This window comes from Felis catus, chromosome A2 (assembly GCF_018350175.1).
Source record: "Felis catus isolate Fca126 chromosome A2, F.catus_Fca126_mat1.0, whole genome shotgun sequence".
Lineage (NCBI taxonomy): Eukaryota > Metazoa > Chordata > Mammalia > Carnivora > Felidae > Felis > Felis catus.
The window spans coordinates 147,135,999-147,155,098 of record NC_058369.1 but is presented as its reverse complement, the minus strand read 5'-3'; the positions used below and the strand labels follow the sequence as shown (position 1 = coordinate 147,155,098).

Here is a 19,100-nt window from a genome sequence, read left to right as displayed (position 1 = left end):
AATATGGAGGTAGAAGACAAAGTTATAATTGCTAATCCAAATAAATAAAATACGATGTACGTAACTTTAAAAAAATCATAACAATCTTTTGTTCCCCACGTTTGCTACACTACTATTTCAGTAATCTTAATAATTCTCTGAAGAAGACAATGCTTTCATAGTGTTCGACTAGACTGAGAGTCACACATTTTATTTTTGTTTTGTGACATTTGTGGCTCTTCAGCGTGACACTGGCATTCTTCCTCCTCTGATGCAACTTCCTTCTCTGTTTCACTCTGTTTTGGTCGAGGTTGTTTCAACCTCCCCCCTTCTCTGTGTAGTCTTTCAGCTGGACCAGGAGAGCCCGAGCTGTCGCTTTGTTTTCTGAACATCCACTTCTGTTTCCTGTGGCAACACCTGCTGATAAATACGTAGCTGGCTACCCAAACGGACACTGCCCGCACCCCCCAGGCGCTCTCCTCCGCAGGCCCGCGCAGACCCAGGTATGCGCGCACATGCGTGCTCAGCTCCTCCACCCTCCCCCAGGGAGCTCAGAGGACTCCAGCTGTTTTCCGGCCCTGGCAACAGAAGCGGCTGCAGAGCCTCTAATGTTCCTTCTCTGGAACCAGCGCTGATCGTGCTGCTGCTGCTGCTGCTGCCAGAGAAGGATTTAAGTCACCTGGACTGAGGAGAAGGCCGCTGAACTGTGTAAAGACGGTGGAGCCAGATACTTGAGGCTATTTGAAGCCATCAGAGGGGAAGGAACCAGACTTGGGGTTCCTCCCCGCGAAGCCTGTTGCCCGCATTGTTGACAACCACGTACTGATATTTCAAGACTCAGCTCAAGCATAATAATCTCTTTCTGAAGCTTTTCCTGATAGGCTGCCTGGCCCTTCTATACCTGTCACATTGTTATTTCATTTAGGTGCTTATCTCCCCTCCCCCCCCCCCCCAACCCCACGTTAGATCCAAACTTTTAAAGGCGTACACCTTGGCTGATTCATCTTAGTATCTTAGTGTCTTAGCATCTTGGCACATAACAGGTGCTCAATAAATGTTGGATGGATGAATGGAATTCACTGCTCCCCTCCCATGGGTGAAAGTAGCAATTGACTTTTGGTGGAGGGGGAAAGAGAATAGTGTCCTAACAGGTGTCTTTTCTCCTCTTTGAAGTTAACATTGGAAATGAAGAGCCCACTGTGATGGTGTGAGGATGCCCCCCCCCCCCGCCCCCAAACATGTGAAAATAACTCAGCAAAAAACAGAGCAGCTGCCTGGTCATCTTCCCCATCGCTGGGATTTCTTCAGGTAACCAATAAATAGGTAAGTCCGATCCTGCTTACCAGATAAGCCTTTGAAAAACTCACAAGCGGGAGTGAGAGGAAACTGTTGTATCAAGGAAGATTGTATTAGCAACAGGAAAATGTGGCGCGTATCTATTAAATTGACTGATGCAATTCATGTCCCAGAGTAAGATGTTTCAACATTTAAAATGTTTTAGCATCAAGGGATGGTAAGGATAAGACAGACTGTGTTACGTTCATAACTTGCATTATCTCATTTTGATTCTCCCCAAAACCCATAAAGAGACCTTACTGTCTTCATCTTACAAATGAAGACAATGAGGCTTGGAAAGGAAGCCATCTTGGTACTAATACTCAACCGAGCTTAGATTCGAACTCAAATCTGTCTGGCCCCAGAGTCCTTTCTTCATTCCTCTTGGGTCCTCTCAAGAGCTGTTTTAACAATATCGACATCAAGTTTTCAGAGAGGTTGAAAAATAAAGATTGAATATATATATATATATATATATATATATATATTTATCTATTTATTTTGAGAGAGCATGAGTTGGGGAGGGGAAGAGCGAGAAGGAGAGAGAGAATCCTATGTAGGCTCTGCATTGCCAGTGACAAGCCCAATGTGGGGCTCAAACCCACGAACCATGAGATTATGACCTGAGCTGAAACCAAGAGTCGGATGCTTAACCCACTGAGCTACCCAGGCTCCCCAAAGATGAATATTTTTGAACACCGACAATGAGCCACCTACAAGGCAGGGCAGTAAGGGAGGTTGCAATGGACTGTTCTCTACTCAAGGAGCTACGTAGCTGGTGTAGGAAGCCGGTACCCAATATAGGCTGAACAACAGATGATGAAATAAGGGCTGCTGTGAAGGGGACAGTCAGAACTGAGGGAAGGAGTGATTGGCTTGGTTGTGCACGGAGAGCAGGGAAAGTTCACAGAACACCGGAAGGTGTCATTTTGAAAAGACTCTGAGGAGGTGGGGGGAAGGCACAGCAGGTTTGGGGACACTGCAGAGTGAGGGAACATGTTACAGGAGCTGGGTGGAAAGTTCAGGAAAGTTCAGGGAAAGTTCAGGGAAAGTCAGTGCATGGTTGGAATAGTGGAAGGTGAAGGTGGGTTGGAGCCAGGCCGTGGAAGGCTCTGAATAGGCGCCTGAAACTGAAATGGGTAATTATTGAAGGTTTTTGAGTAGGGGGAAGGCAAGGTTCCAATCAAATCCTTGACAAAGACATCCAAAAGTATTGCTGAATTCATCCTGACACCAGATCACAAGTACACAAAGTACACAAAATTGAAAAATATAGAAAATCAATATTCTTAACCAAGACTCAAAACAATGGCCTGCTTACTTCTGAAGAAACACACCAAATGAAGTGGATAATATGCCTGAATCATCAGCTTAAACCCGAGCCACCCTCTTTCTTCCACACGGGCCAAGAACAATCCCATTCTCATGATTCCTAAGACAGCCTCATCAACTCAAAAACCTGGGGCAACACATACAATCCCCTCCTCCCTCCCCCTCCCCCTCCCCTCCCCCCCCGAAAAAAATTCCAGCAAGGAAATGACAATTCCTTTCACTTCCTTCCTTTCTTCAGCGGCCAGCCAATGAAGATTGCTTCACCGTTCTCTCTCTGATACACCAGACACACATCCTAGAGTAGGAATTGGATCCTGATGGCTTAATTGAGTTAAAAAGAAAAGTGCAGATTATCTAAAAGCCTCTCAAAGGTTTCAGAGTGGCTCTCACATCTCAGAAAGCCCAGTGGTGGCTCTCAGTTCTTTGGTTAGGGCGGAGCTGAATGAATTTCGTAGCACAGAATTTGAAAGCACTGGAAGTCAGCAGTTCTGAAGGACTGCAGAAAGGGCTTGTTTACACTTTTCTCTCGGGCTGAAACCCATCTATTTAAACTTTAACCAGAGACAATTATAAAACCTTGGTTAGCCAGGGATCGCAGGCTGCGCAAGACGGGAGACAGATGCCAACAGTCTGGCATTGGAGGAGGGAAGGTTGAGAATATTTTGAGGAAAGGGATCAAAGAAGAAGTACAAAGTTCTCGGAAACAGGTGGCACCCAGGTTGGTCTTCATGGGAACAGGGAGGGACGGGGGAAGGAGTGGGTGGGAGAAGACAGGCAGGGTGGGCACGGAAGACCCACAGCTTCCGATGGTATAGGCGGGACTGGGGCTGTCACTGTTCCACCAGTTCAAAAGTGCCACCCGGGCAGAGCCAGCTGCTTTAGCTCCACTGTTTACACTTTTCTTTCCGTCTTGGATTCCCTCCCCTCAGGGGGTCAGTGCCTCTGATAGAGGCACCCAGCCCACCAGGACACAGGCTCGCTTCCCCAAGGCCAAGCCTGCTCTTCAATTCAGGTTTTCCTGACAAAGACCTACTCTGGAGCTGACAAGTGACGTCAGAGGAAATAGCCCACCTGACAAAGGACTGTGCTCCAATTGCCAATAAACTGAACTCCCTCACGTGCCCTGTTCTGGGTCCTAGGATCTGGAGAATCCTAAGAACACGCTCAAAGAGAGATGGTTGTTGCTGCAAAGTAAATGTTTTTATTCTGGATTTGAGGATGTCCGTGGACCTGATATTGACATGAGGGCCAGTTTTAGGTGCATATACAAATGTGGGGAGACCTACGGGACACCAGCTCCCCAGATCTCTGTGTAAAGGAGTCTGAGATTCCACCCCTAGATACTCAATCTTTTTTTTTTTTAACTTTTTGGTTTTGAATATTCCTATTCAGATACAAATGCAACATGTAGAGGAGAGCCCCTGCCTCAGATGTTACCAGCGAATTTGTTAATAGGGATTCATTTTCTAGCCAAGTCCAGTCAGATTAGAACTAGGGCTCAATAGGAGGAAGGTTCAGGACACACATTTTGGAGATGGAGAATGGGCAGAGGCCCTGGATCTATGGGTGGGAAGCTCGTAGCAGTCATGGAAGAGGCCAGAGACAAGTCTCTGTGCAACAACGAGTCCCAGTCCTTCAACATAGGTCAGAGTTCATGAGGACAGCAGAAAGCCAAACTAATGCTAACTTCCTGTGAAGCTTCCTTCTCTGCGAATCCAGCTTTTACCAGGGAAAGCCATTTGGGGCGCAGCCAGAGGGAGATAGGGAAGGTCAGAGGATCTGCAGATATTCAGGGCCGCAGCATGGTCTTCCAGGGCAAAGAGGCCAAAGTCATGGGCTTCTCTCCAGACCAGTTTGTTACACTCACCGGAAGATCTGTGCTATAGCTCTGAACGTCACTCCCAAGTCCAGCCAACCATCTAAAAAATTCATGATGCTGTTCACAAGGGTCTGGGTAGAGAAGGTGGGGACAGCTTCCCGAGAACTCACCCCAACTGGGAACAGATCCCAGGGTAATGTCATCGCTTATGGGGGTTGGGAGGTAAGCACTTTATACAAGGTGTGACATAGTATGACATATATTTTTTAAATTTATTTATTTATTTTGGGAGAAAGTGTGTGCATGAGCGCATGCACCCATGTAAGCAGGGGAGGGACAGAGAGAGAATCCCAAGCAAGCTCCATGCTGCCGGCACAGAGCCCGACATGGGGCTCGATCCCGCCAACTGTGAGATCATGACCTGAGCCGAAATCAAGAGTTGGACACTTAACCGACTGAGCCACCTAGGTGCCCCATGACATTTTATCTTTAGTAAACATATGCTAAAATTGTTCTTTCTTAAAGTCTGTGTGAGTGCAGATTGCTTTCTTATGCCCTGATCTCCAGAGGAAAGGGAGGAGGTCTGGTTCTTATGTCTCCTGCAGGATGGAGCCTGTGAACACGTGATTGCTGGCAGGTAGCCCAAGATCTGCGCAGAAATTTCAGAGGGATACACACGTTGCCCAGCTCCTACCAGAGGGTGTTATACCGGGGAGAAGATATTCTATAAAATCGGTCATGACATCTCCAAAGGAAATCCTGGGAGACTGGGCATAAACCAGAGGGGCAGTATAGTGCAGGTGCCGCCCACAATACAAAAGTGGAGCATTCCTACAAATCCTTTCATAAGCTGAAATGGCATAAAGCAAAGCAGCTATTACCATCAATTTATAAGAAATAACCCCTCTTAGGCTTTTCCTGATACCTCAGGACACATCTTGCTAACAGGTGCACAAAATAAATTGAGATAAAACACAGATGCTCCCAGACCCAGTTCACAGCTCTGGTGGCTCGATGCGGAGATGCTGGGTGTAGTTCGTGGGGAAGGGGCTTGGCGGGGCCACTCACGCTGCTCAGGGCGTGCACTGCCTCTGGTCGAGCTCCGCGCAAAACAAACGCTGAACCTGCTGGGCTTTTCTGCGTAAAAGCAAAAATCCTCTTCGGATTTCTTTCGGTTAGCAAAAACAAGTACTAATGTAGGTCTTCTGTAAAAGGGAAGTGGTGTAATGTATACTTTCAAAAAGCGAGGGTATGTTACCTATATGGTGGCTAAAAGCATGGATTCAGGAACCAGGCTGTCTGGATTCAGATCCTGATGCTACCACTTATTAGCTTTGGGACCTTGAGCAAATCGCTTAACCTCTCCGAGCCTCAGTTTCCTCATCCATAAAATTCAGGCAATAGCAGTTCCCAGTTCACACGGTTGTTGTGGGGCTTAAATGAGTTAATATTGAAAGGGTTAAATGAGTTAATATTGAAAAGCACTTCAAATAGTGTCTATCACAGCAACAGCTATTTAAACATTGCATTTTCAGGGTTTTTTTTTTAATGTTTATTTTATTTTTGAGAGAGAGAGAGAGAAACAGTGTGAGTTGGGGAGAGGCAGAGAGAGAGGGAGACACAGAATCTGAAGCAGGCTGCAGGTTCTGAGCTGTCAGCACAGAGCCCAACGCAGGGCTTGAACTCACAGACTGCGAGATCATGACCTGAGATGAAGTTGGACACTTAACCGACTGAGCCTCTCAAGCGCCTGTAACGATTGCATTTTAAAAGTAACATGATCGGGGCGCCTGGGTGGCGCAGTCGGTTAAGCGTCTGACTTCAGCCAGGTCACGATCTCGCGGTCCGGGAGTTCGAGCCCCGCGTCGGGCTCTGGGCTGATGGCTCAGAGCCTGGAGCCTGTTTCCGATTCTGTGTCTCCCTCTCTCTCTGCCCCTCCCCCGTTCATGCTCTGTCTCTCTCTGTCCCAAAAATAAATAAACGTTGAAAAAAAAAAAAAAAAGTAACATGATCAACCCTCCAGGCCTGGAAACCTCGCTTGGTTCTATGATTGACCCTGTCTCCAAGAAGGTCTGGGGTGACTCTGGTCTGCACTTTTTTCCACCCTACTAGCTTGAGGAGGCAGAAGAAAGATACCCTGAAGACTTTCTCCTCCGGGCTTCTTTTCCAGCGTTAGCCATGGCACTTCTGTTCTACGCTTGAAGCCACGCAACATGCATTCCCCGGGGCCGAGGTAAAGTCAGCAGCAACAACAGGGAGCGCTGTCCGGTGCCCGGGCCAGAAACGGGGAAATTCCTTGATGCAAATCCCTCAGGCCCTCGGGCAGGCTCCGTGTTTGTGCTGTAACTAAATACCACACTCACCTGTCCTTCATGGGTACCGGGCACAAAGCCAGGGTTACAGAACGCAGGGAAAAGCCCTCATTGGGAAAGGTAGGAAAAACAGAGAAAGACGCAGGTAGCAGGAAGAAGGATCATGGCAAATGGGAAACCAAACACATGAGGAAAAAAGAAAAGCTGCAATAAGTTCAAGGGAACTTTTTTTTTTTTTTTTGGGTCTCTCTATTTTTGACCAAGTGAAAAAAAAAACAAACACAAAAGAATAAACTAAGCAACTGGAATCAGATGGAGCCAGTGAAGGGGGGGGGGGGGGGGGGAACAAGCAGCAGAACTCTACAAATATATGCTAATTACCTCATCCTTCCTCCCGTGCCCTGCAAGCGAGGCTCCAGAGCCGGTTTGTACATTGGCCTAATAATGATTTCATTTCACAGACATCTTTCCACGTTTTTTTTTTTTTTTTTCTTAACAAAGTCCATCACAATTCTGTTTTGGGAAGTAGAAACAGTATCTATCTTTAGGAAATTTAAATGCCAAAGAGCTCAGATAAGCATAATTGAGAAGTAAAGAATGGTTGGTGTGACCAGGACAAATATCAAATCACAAATATTTGAAATTCTTCCCCTTCGGGGCCCTAAGGAGAGAAGTGCCTTTGTTTGCTGAATTGGCTCACAGAGGACCTGGCCTTTGCCGTGTTGCGTAGGATGTTGGACGGGGAGGAGAAGCCAGAGGAAGGTCAAATATTTAAGAGCCTACTATGCATCAGGCGTTCTGTTAGATGCTAGAAATTTAAGAGCATACAAAACAGGCCCCTACCCTCATGAAGCTAATACTTTTTTAGACTTTAAACAAAAATGTAGTAAATTGCACGTAACATAAAATTTACCACCTTAACAATTTTTTAAGTATGTATTTATTTTTGAGAGAGAGACCACGAGCAGAGCAGAGGAGGTACGGGAGGTAGGGGATGGGGGAGACAGAGGATCCAAAGCAGGGTCCTCGCTAACAGCGGAGAGTCTGATGCAGGACTGAAACTCACAGACCATGAGATCATGACCTGAGCGGAAGTTGGACACTCAACCGACTGAGCTACTCAGGTGCCCCAACTACCTTAACCATTGTTAAGTGCAAAGTTCAATAGTGTTAATCATATTTACACTGTTGTGCATCCAATCTCTAGAATGTTTCCATCTTGAAAAACTGAACTCAATGCTCATTAAAGAACTCCCTCCCTGCAATCCCCCCCTGCCAACTACCCCTCACCCCAAGGTCTGAGTCACCACCATTTTACTTTCTGTTTTTATTAATTTGACTATTCTAGGTACATCATGTAAGTGGAATCATATAGTATTTGTGTTTTTGTAACTGGTTTATTTCACTCAGTATATCCTCAAAGTTCCATGTTATAGCATGTATCAGAATTTTGTTGCTTTTTAAACCTGAATAATCCACTGTATGCACATGACACATTTTGTTTATTCACTCATCTGTTGATGAACATTTGGGTTGCTCGTACTTCCGGGCTGCTGTGGATAATGCCACTGTGAACACAGGTGTACAAATATCTCTTTGAACTAATGCTCTTTTTAAAAAAATTTTTTTTAATCTTTATTCATTTTTGGGAGAGAGACAGACAGGGCATGAGCAGGGGAGGGGCAGAGAGAGAGGGAGACACAAACCGAAGCAGGCTCCAGGCTCTGAGGTGTCAGCACTGAGCCCAATGTGGGGCTCGAACCACGAACCGTGAGATCATGACCTGAGCCGAAGTGGGACGCTTGGCTGACTGAGCCACCCAGGTGCCCCTGAACTAACACTCTTTTAGGGAGCTTATCCCATCATATTTGGATTATTTATTTGCCCATCACTTGGCCTAACTATATGGTTAGCTGTACAAGGACTGTGTCATTTATCTTTGTATTCCAACTCCCTATACGATGCTGGCACGTAGTAGGAACGCAATAAATACTTGTTGGCAAAATAATTTATTTTTATACTTCTTAATCACTACTGCTGCAGCTGGCTGTTTTACATATTTTAATAAATAAGTTTTGCAATTTTAATGAATGCTATTTTGATTATATTTACATACTAAGCTAGTTTATACAAGGAGGTTAGTATAAAAATCTAAATCTCAATCAAAATTCACTTTCTAGATGAAATGCCATTGACAATTCCTTTTCATTCACTTTGCTTAAAATCAGCTATTGTTGCTCTTATTCTTGTCCTTCCTTTCCTCCCTTTTTAAGTCAGCATTGCCTAGATATTAAGGAGTCTCCTCACATCATGAGACATCCTGTGGAATAAAGCTAGGCATGGGCCTAGGGTTGAGTTTGCTCAGCTCAAACACTTTCATTGAGCGTCGTTTTGTCTGAGGTACAAGACGAACAAGGCACAGCCCTCCCTTTGGAGAAACTCACAGTCTTGCAATTCTGTCTGGTTCTTCTTGGCCACGATTAAGCAAGAAACCTCAGTTTTCTCAGGTGTAGAAAATAGTATTTAATCCCCATTTCCCATACTCAGTTGAGGAACACAGACACTATAGCATTCACAAAGCATGAGGGGGTGAAGGACACTGAAAATTCTGGGTAGTATATTTGATCATAATTGCTACGTGTGGTGTCAGCAGGGGTAGAAGCTAGTTCTGTAATTCTTTACAAAATAGACATTTGGAATCATGATTTCTGGTCAAGGAAGCATTATTGTACATTAACCTTGGAGGGACTTTCTCAGCTCTAAACACAAAGAATGGTCTTTAAAATATAAAAGAGAAGGGCGCCTGGGTGGCTCAGTCGGTTGAGTGTCTGACTTCAGCTCAGGTCATGATCTCAGGGTCCATGAGTTCAAGCCCTGCTTTGGGCTCTGTGCTGCCAGCTCAGAGCCTGGAGCCTGCTTCGGATTCTGTGCCTCCCTCTCTCTCTGTCCCTCCCCTGTTCATGCTCTGTCTCTCTCTCTCTCAAAAATAAATAAACATTAAAAAAATATTGAAAAATAAGTAAACCCATAAAATAAAATACAAAAGAGAAAGATTAAAAGTAACAGTTGGCCCAAAAGGTAAAATCTTCTAGGAACTAGGAATGCAGAGCAATAAATGAGACTGAAGACATGGGCCTGTTGGGCTCCAGGTCTGAGGCAGAGGAGGCTGGAATGGGATCTCTACAGGGTTAGGGAGACTAAAAGTGAGGAAAGTGTGTGGGAGCCAGAACCGCAACCAGCCAGAACCAGGTTTTCTGTTGGAAACTACCAATGGTAGTTTCTTTCTTTCTTTCTTTTTAAAATTTTTTAATGTTTATTTAGTTTTGAGAGAGAGAGAGAAAGAGAGACACAGAGTGTTGGCTGGGAAGGGACAGAGAGAGAGAGACACAGAACCCGAAGCAGGCTCCAGGCTCCGAGCGATCAGCACAGAGCCCAGCACAGGGCCCAGCACAGGGCCCGAACTCACAAGATGCGAGATCATGACCTGAGCCAAAGTCAGATGCCCAATGGACTGAACCATCCAGGCGCCCCATCTAATGGTAGTTTCAAAACAGGGGCTAGGGGCATCTGGGTGGCTCAGTCAGTTGAGTAACCTGCTGTTGACTTCTGTTCAGGTCATGATCTCAGGATTCATGGGATCAAGCCCTGTGTCAGACTCTGTGCTGACAGTGCAAAGCCTGCTCAGCATTCTCTCTCTCTTCCTCTCTCTCTGCCCCTCCCCTGCTCATGTGAACTCATGCACTTGCATTCTTTCTCTCTCTCAAAAATAAATAAATAAATAAACGTTAAAACAATAACAACAACCAAAAAAAAAAACCCACCCCAAAACAGGGGCTAGACTGAGAACCGCCCCCCCCCTCCTAACACAAAGTCCCTTATTAAAGAGGCTAAAAAAAAACCCTTGCCACTGCCTGAAGATGGGCCTTATGTGAGGGAATGGTCTGGCAGGAAGACAAGGAAGGGCACAGAGCCCTCATGACTGCCTCTGTGGCATCTCTATTACCACAGTATGGGAAAAGAAAAGACAAGCTCTCTTTAACTGGGTAATATGATTGTCTATAAGGAGAACCAAACAGACCATACTGAAAAAATATTAGAACTACAAAGACAACTCAGCAAAGCTGCAGGGTCTAAGATGAAGAAATAAAATTCAATTGCAATCCTATATCTCAGTATTTATCACCTACGATATTTAAGAAACCAGTTTTAATAGTTTTAATAGCAATAAGCGAGGAAGTACCTAGGAATAAATGTAATACAGATGTGGATTTTTATCTATAAATACAATGTTGACATTATGTATAAAAATTAAAAAAAATTTTTTTTAATGTTTATTTTTGAGAGAGAGGGACAGAGCACAAGCAGGGGAGGGGCAGAGAGAGAGGGAGACACAGAATCAGAAGCAGGCTCCAGGCTCTGAGCTGTCAGCATAGAGCTCGACGTGGGCTTAAACTCAAAAACTGTGAGGTCATGACCTGAGTCAAAGTACGACATTTAACTGACTGAGCCACCCAGGCACCCCATGTATAGTAATTTTTTATGGAACAAATTAACTGAGATTTAATACATGGAGACATAGAGCATACTCATGAATTGGAATATTCATTAAAATGAAGAAGACATTTCTTCTAAAGTTAATGTTTGATTTCAGTGCAAACCCAATTTTTAAAATCCCAACCTGATTAGGTAACACGCAACAATGGTCACTGAGTTCATGTAAAACAGTAAAGGTCAAAACTAATTATAGTAGGTGGAAATGTCTTTGGCAACAAGTGAGGGAATATACAACTTAAAGTGGCTTAAACAATAACAGGTTTATTATTTCACATCACAGGATGTCCAGTGGTAGGCGGTTTCAGTATTGGCTAATTCAGCAGCACAATGACACCTCCGAGACCTAAGGACTTTTCATCTCCCTGCCTAGCCATTCTCAGTGTGCTAGGCTCTAGCTTGTCCTCTCAGGGTGGCAAGATGGCTGCCACTGTTTCAGCCATCACTTTCTCCTCCAACTCTGTACAAAGATAGGAAGGGCAAGTCATCTTCTTTTGTACGTTTTTAAGTGAGAAGAAAACTTACCTATCCTATCTCTACTCTAACACAATTCTACATAGGTTTCTTTCTTTTTTTTTTTTTTTAAGTTTATTTATTTATTTTGAGAGAGAATGTTTGAGTGGGGGAAGGGCAGAGAGAGAGAGAGAGAGAGAGAGTGGGGGAAGGGCAGAGAGAGAGAGAGAGAGAGAGAGAATCCCAAGCAGGCTCTGCACTGTCAGTGTGGAGCCCAAGCAGGGACTCGAACCCACGAACTGTGAGATCATGACATGAGCCAAAAATCAAGAGTTGGACATTTAACTGACTGAGCCACCCAGTTGCCGCCCCCAAGTAACTAAAGTTTAAAACCAGAGGCAGCATAACAAACCTGGATTAAAAAATGAGTTAGTTAATAAATATGTGTTGGAATATTTATACATATTTTTTCTATTTCACATTACAAGATTTTAAGTTGGTTTAAAGACCTAAATTTGAATAGTTAAATTTAATACCTCTAGGAAAAATATAAGAGATTATATTTATACCCTTGTGATAGGAAGAACTTATTAAATAAAGCACAAAAGAATAAAATCATCAAGGAAAAGGTGAATAATTTTACTACCTCAAAATAAAAATATATCATCAACAAAGAGAGAAGATATTTTTTCAGACATACAACAACCGAGATATTCATGTTCAAAAATTATAAAGAACTGCAAAGCAATAAGAAAAAGAAACAACTAGAAAGAAAAATTGACAAAGAATATAAATAAGCAATTCACAGAAAAGAAATCCTAATGGCCAATAGATATACAAGATGTTCAGTCTCACTAGAAATGAAGGGAAAACAATATTAAATAATAAAAAGTTACCATTTCGTAACTATAAATAGGCAAACATTTTAACATTTGAAAATACCAAAAATTAGTAAGATGTGGAGAAACAGGACACTTAGAAAGCAAAGTGGTGATATGTATTTATATAAATCCTAAGACCCAGCAGTTTCTCTGTTCTCTAGATTAGTGGTTCTCAACCAGGGTGATTTTGCCTCCTGGGAAATATTTGGCAATATTTGCAGACATTTTCGGTTGTCACACCTGCGTGGGGGTGGGGTGCTACTGGTACCTTTGGGGTAGAGGTGAGCAGTGCCGCTAAATATCCTATCCCACAGCAAAGAGTTATTCAGTCCAAAATGTCAATAACACCAAGGTTGAGAACCTGTGGCCTAGAAAAACTGTCACATGGTGTGCACCAGGAGATAGGTATTTAAATGTTAATTGCAGTATTGTTTATTATAGCAAATAACAACACACTGAAAACAATTCACACATCCATAATGCAGGAAGTGGATAAGTAATTTGTGTATTTCAAACAAGGGAATAATATACAACAGGTATATTTAATGAATTAGTTCTTCAGGTTACAATGTGAATCAATCTAAAAAGAAATGATGACTAGGGACACCTGGGTATCTCGGTCAGTTGGGTATCCAATTCCAGCTCAGGTCATGATCTCACGGTTTAGGAGTTTGAGCCCTGCGTCGGGCTCTATGCTAACAGCTCAGAACCTGGAGCTTGCTTCAGATTCTGTATCTCCCTCTGCCCCTCCCCAGCTCTTGCTCTGTCTCTCTCTCTTAAAAATAAATAAGCATTAAAAAAAATTTTTTTTAAGTAACATTGACTAAAAATGCATTGCAGAATATTATGTACAGGGTGATATAGTATTCCTTTACAATTTACAAATACAAAGCATACTATGTATTGTTTATGAGTATATACATATAATATAAAAGTATAAAAAACATGCATGGGAATGATTTATAGGAACTTCCAGGTAGCGATTACTTTTCAGAAAAGAGGAAAGGAGGGAAAATAGAGAAATGAATGAGATCGGGAGTAGATAATGGGTTTAAACTACTTGTAAGAATTTTTATAGCAAACAAACAAACAAAACCCCTAAAGCAAATAAGCAGACATTAAGATCTGTTGAGTGTTTTATGCACAGATGTTTGGTAAACTATTTTCTATATTTTTCTGTCTGTTTGAAATATTTTATGATGAAAGTATTTTAAAGTATTTTAAAGTATTTTAAGAGCTGCATCTGCAAGAAATGACTATTCTGTTTGTGTTTCAGGAGCATAGAGTTGGTAGAGGGAGTCAATGTTTCCAGAAGAAACTGTGCCACTCCAAAGGGAAATTAGAAAAGGAGAAAGTGACCCTTGAATAAAGAAGAGTTTATTCATTTAAAGACCCCTCTCCGGGATTCTTGGCAGGAAGAGTTCACTTTCCTGCTGCATCGGGGATTGGAAGGCTATTCCTCTGTCCATGGTCCTATTCCTCTGCTTCAAACAACTTTAGAAGAATCCAGAGGGAGGTTCAAATCTGCAATGTAGAAAAGCATTGAAGTGTTCTAGATACAGCTGAGAAGCTGAGAGAAGACGGAATTTGTGGGTATAGCAGATCTTTGGAATCTTTGAAAAGAAGTTCTGTCTGCAGTAGATCCCACCAGCAGAAGGGGATCCTGCTGGACAGCCATTCTTTTCAATATTGATGAACGGCATCTATCCGTGGAGTGAGCTCCACTTGAGCTGAAGCCTGCTTGGTAAGAATGACACTATCATCTCCCTAACATTTCATATTTTGAAAGAAAGTCCTTCCCATTCCTAATGCTTCTCATCATTTTTTTCCCAACACTCCTGTAAGACCAGTCACCATTCACCTGTGCTTTTATAGCGATGAAGAGAGACTAACAAACTCAGTAACTCAACTGAGAAAGATATTTTATGGGCAGCCCATAGTAATCGCCTATCTTTTAAAAAGAAACAACATTTCTTGAGATCCCAGGAGGTGTCTGGCACTACCCGAAGTGGTATGAGCATGAGAGTGCAGAACATAATGTTTGGGAACATAATGTTCCTCCGGGGACTTAAAAATTAATGCAGATCCAAAACTGTTTAAAAAAATGTGGGTTGTAATAAATTACGGGAAAACAAAGTGAAAGGTGTAGGGGCAAAAATCCCAAGCATAGTGATGAACTAGAGAACATGGAAATGGAATATGATGAGCCAATTAACCTCAGGAGGACAGAGACTCACGGTATGGGCAGAATACAAGACACTTATCTTGAGAAGTCAATTTTGCAGACTCAGTTACTTGTCCACACACACAAAATCAATAGCTATTTCTGATAGGCTGCTGGCAAAAAAAAAAAAATACTGTTCTTTTCTATAGATGGAGTCTAAACCATCCAGCATACAATAAAGTGTTTAAGAGAAAAAATATATGTGGGCTGGCAAGCTTTCAATCTACAAAGCTGGTGATCTAGTTTTGGGTGATAGCTCTAATGGAAATAGGTGCAATTGGGTTTGTAGATACTGATTTTTATCAGCAACCAGAAACTGTGCTAAAAGCTCAATTTGGCCTACTTTAGGTTCCCCGGGTAAGTTAGCGAGGGAATTTTCATTAGGTTATTTGTGATATGTCAAAAGAAGAAATAAAGCAATGCATGAACACTGTGATATGTAGGTGAGAAGGTATCTTAATAGAAATACTACTCTAGTCTAGAACAGTGTTTCTCCACCAAGGTGATGGAAAGTACTGGGAAATGCAGAGACCTAACTTGTCCTCAGACTGAGCTTTCTTCATTGCCCCAGCTTTCCCGTTTTAATAACTTCAACCTTGCTAACCTGCCAGTACTAGGGAAGTCAGTTTCATGTACTGATGTCAGCCTTTGATTTGGACTCCCTCATGGTCATTGCAACTTTGTTCACTTTTGTAATTATTTTTTCACATTTTCTTGTTTTACAGCAATACGAAAAGATAAAAATACCTAGAAATGTTTTTTTTTTCCCAATGTTGAAGGGAATAATTTAGACAGTCACTTCCACATGGATATCTAATAGGCATCTCAAACTGAGTACGGCCAAAAGAGAAGTCTTGATTCTTTCTCTTAATCTTCTTGAATCAAACAACCCCAAGAGGCTTAAATAGAGTTTTACTTTTTTCATAAAGAGATGTCTGGAAATAGATTATTTCTGGTGTTAATTCAGCTGCTCAACTACACCATCAAGGACCTAGGTAGTTTCTCTTTTTTCCTGTCACTATCCTTAACATGTTGGCCTTTAATTATCCTGTCTTTTATTTTGTAGTCACAAGATGGCTGCTGTGACTCCAGGCATCGTGATGGTGCTCAAGATAGCCAAATCTGTCCCCAGAAGCCTTTCTCTTAGGTCTCGTTAGCCAGAAATGAATCATTCCTGGCTGCAGAGGAGATGGGGAAATTGAGTATCTAGCAAAAGAGAATGGGATTATTATAATTGAATTGTACTGATCATGATTCATCACTTGGAGCTGGACATATTGTCACCCTCAACAAAGTCAGGGCTCTGTTAGCAAGGAGGAAGAGAACAGCTGTTGGAGAGGGAAGTGACACAGACTGCCACACTTCTTATTCCCAGCCTACCTGTCTCACTGAATAGCATCACCATCTGCCCAGTGCCTGAGCCAGTAACAGAGGAGAGAGCTTGGATTCCTTTGTTTCTCTTATGTCCCCCATAAAAAAATACCACACAGTTCTGTTGACTCTACTTCCCCTGTGTACCCCTAATCCACTCTATTCGCCTTTAGTCACTGGTAACCTAGTTCAAGCTAACATTGTTCACCTGAATTACTGCAACTGCCCCCTAAAGAAACAGAAACAATCACTTCCTTGTCTAGAACCTCCCATCGGCTTCCTATCTCATCTAAAATCCAAATTTATTACGCTGACCTTCCATGCCTAGAAGATCTAGGTTCTGCTCACTGGTCCAACTTAACTTGTTCCACTTTTCTGTTTGCCCCTGACTTCCAACCATGCAGGGTTTCTTTCTCTTCCTCTGACGCTAACTTGTTACTGTCTTGGGAACCTTGGAACCACCTGTTTTCTCCATCTAGAGTGCTTTGCATTTCTGATCTTTTCATGACCAGCCCCTCCTTGTCATTTAGATCACTGTTCAAATGTCATCTCTTCAGAGAGATCTTCTCTGGCCACCAATCTAAAACAGCAAACTGGTTGGTCATCCATCACTTCATCCTATTTCATTTCTTTATGTTTGCACCTACCACTGTCTAACATTATCTTATTTACCTCTTTATGTGTCATGTATGAAATGTAACTATTTATTTCCCACCTCCTTCACACTAGAATATCAGCTCCATGACAGGAGAGACCTTGTGTGTTCTGTTCACAGCTGTATTCCTAGCACCTAGATCAAGGCACATGGCAGGTTCTCATCAAATATTTCTGAGTGAATGAATACATGAGGGGAAAGATTTTTTTTTTAAGCGGAAACTTTAGCAATAAAAGAACATCTGTAAACTATTATCAGCATCCTTAGAGTTGTCCTTCACAGAGAAAAATAACTTTGTTAGTTGAAGGATGTAAAATGTGTTATGCTTTAAAGACATCACAATTAATAAGCAATACTAATTTCTTCCACACAGCCTCTTTCCTCCTGTGTCCTACTTTCCAAAGCTTAACAAGCCGCATGTCTTCATGCTCTATCAGTGCAGTTACTAAATGCCTTCTCCATTGACTTCTCTCTTTTTGCTCCAATAATGTGATTACCTTTTCTGACCATTTTCTGAAGTTCTGGGACAATTTAAAAGAAACATTTGGGCGATGTCCTCCTTTCCTCCATTTTTTGGCCAGAATTTCAAGACGGGGAAAACCAAAATGTTCTTGGACGAAGAGAGAAATACTTAGCATCTAAAATTTTCTGCCTTTTTGTGAGGTTTTCATATTTCTGTATATGTTCTTCCTAAAGGCTAAAACCATTTGTACTCTCTTCACCAGAAAACCAGACTTTTCGTAAGACCGTCCTTTGGGTAAAATGTTAAAATTGGAGAGATTGATCGGCAGCCTTCATTCATTTCCCTCCATGATCCTTTTAGTCCTTTCCACACCTTCTCAGTCCTGAGGCGACCTTTTGCAAGCCCAGGCTTCTGGATCAGCAGCCGGCTGGGCCCACGGGCTCAGCCTGCATACCAGACATCCCGTGCATCTGGCGGGCCATAGCACATTGAAATTGTGCACCAGAAGCTTTGAGAAGTTCAACCTCTTCACACTGGGGATACAGCATTCTGGTGATGGAGGTCCAGCATACTCTAAAATGCCCCTATGTTTAGAAACGTTCCCCAATACTGCTCATAAATTGCACACAAAGAATCCCGGGGTGTTTGAACTTCTGGACTTGTCAACAGAAAATAGCAAGCAAAATGATTCTCATCCTCAAAGGTCTTCTGTGAATACATCATAAACAAGAATACACTGTTCCTCTGTACTTAACACAATCTCAGCCTCTTGCCTGTCTTCACCTGCCATCACCAACCCCCCCCCCCAACACACCCATGTCTAACTTCACACCTACATCTTAACACTTGGACATTCACAGGCCCCTGAAACAAAACATATCCCAAAATAGCCTTGGCAACATTTTTGATCATACATCCGTAAGAAATGTGGCGATGTGCACCTCCAAAATACATACATTAAAAAATAAACCATACACATATATTTCTTTAAAAACACATTAAAGGGGTGCCTGGGTGGCTCAGTTGGTTGGGCGTCCGACTTCAGCTCAGGTCATGATCTCGCAGTCCGTGAGTTCGAGCCCTGCGTTGGGCTCTGTGCTGACAGCTCAGAGACTGGAGCCTGTTTCAGATTCTGTGTCTCCCTCTCTCTCTGACCCTCCCTCGTTCATGCTCTGTCTCTCTCTGTCTCAAAAAAAAATAAACGTTGAAAAACAAAAACACATTTTAAAAAACAGGAATAAAGTAATAATTAAATTATTTGATTCAATACTGTCGGGAGTGTATTTCCAGACCCCATCTCAGGTTAACTGGGTAATTCTATTTCCTTATGGTTATCAAGATTCTAAAGATAATTCCCCAAGAATCCCATCTCCTAATCTAGATACTGCTCTGAAGGGATTTTGCAAGTTACAGTCCTAAATCAGTTTACTTTAAGATATGGGGACTATCCAGATGGGCCTGGGTCAATCAGGTGAACCCTTTAAAAGAATAGTTTCAGGGGCGCCTGGGTGGCGCAGTCGGTTAAGCGTCCGACTTCAGCCAGGTCACGATCTCGCGGTCCATGAGTTCGAGCCCCGCGTCAGGCTCTGGGCTGATGGCTCAGAGCCTGGAGCCTGTTTCCGATTCTGTGTCTCCCTCTCTCTCTGCCCCTCCCCCGTTCATGCTCTGTCTCTCTCTGTCCCAAAAATAAATAAACGTTGAAAAAAAAAATTAAAAAAAAATAAT

At 42.8% G+C, this 19,100-nt stretch overlaps 1 protein-coding gene and 1 long non-coding RNA gene across 4 annotated transcripts in view; one reads left to right on the top strand and one right to left on the bottom strand.

Annotated features, from left to right (window-relative positions):
- The window catches only part of MKLN1 (muskelin 1), a 378,358-nt gene that overhangs the window by 279,074 nt on the left and 80,184 nt on the right, over positions 1-19,100 (bottom strand). The gene's annotated exons all lie outside the window — the stretch shown is intronic.
- Positions 347-18,129, top strand: LOC109497614. Of its 3 annotated transcripts, none has more exons than XR_006594877.1 (4): positions 347-482; positions 1,153-1,302; positions 13,939-14,406; positions 15,953-18,129. It is a non-coding gene; the product is annotated as an uncharacterized LOC109497614 (long non-coding RNA). The 3 variants fall into 3 exon arrangements; XR_002153924.3 differs by adding an exon at positions 6,578-6,698 and having other exon boundaries at positions 13,939-18,129; XR_002153925.3 differs by having other exon boundaries at positions 13,939-18,129.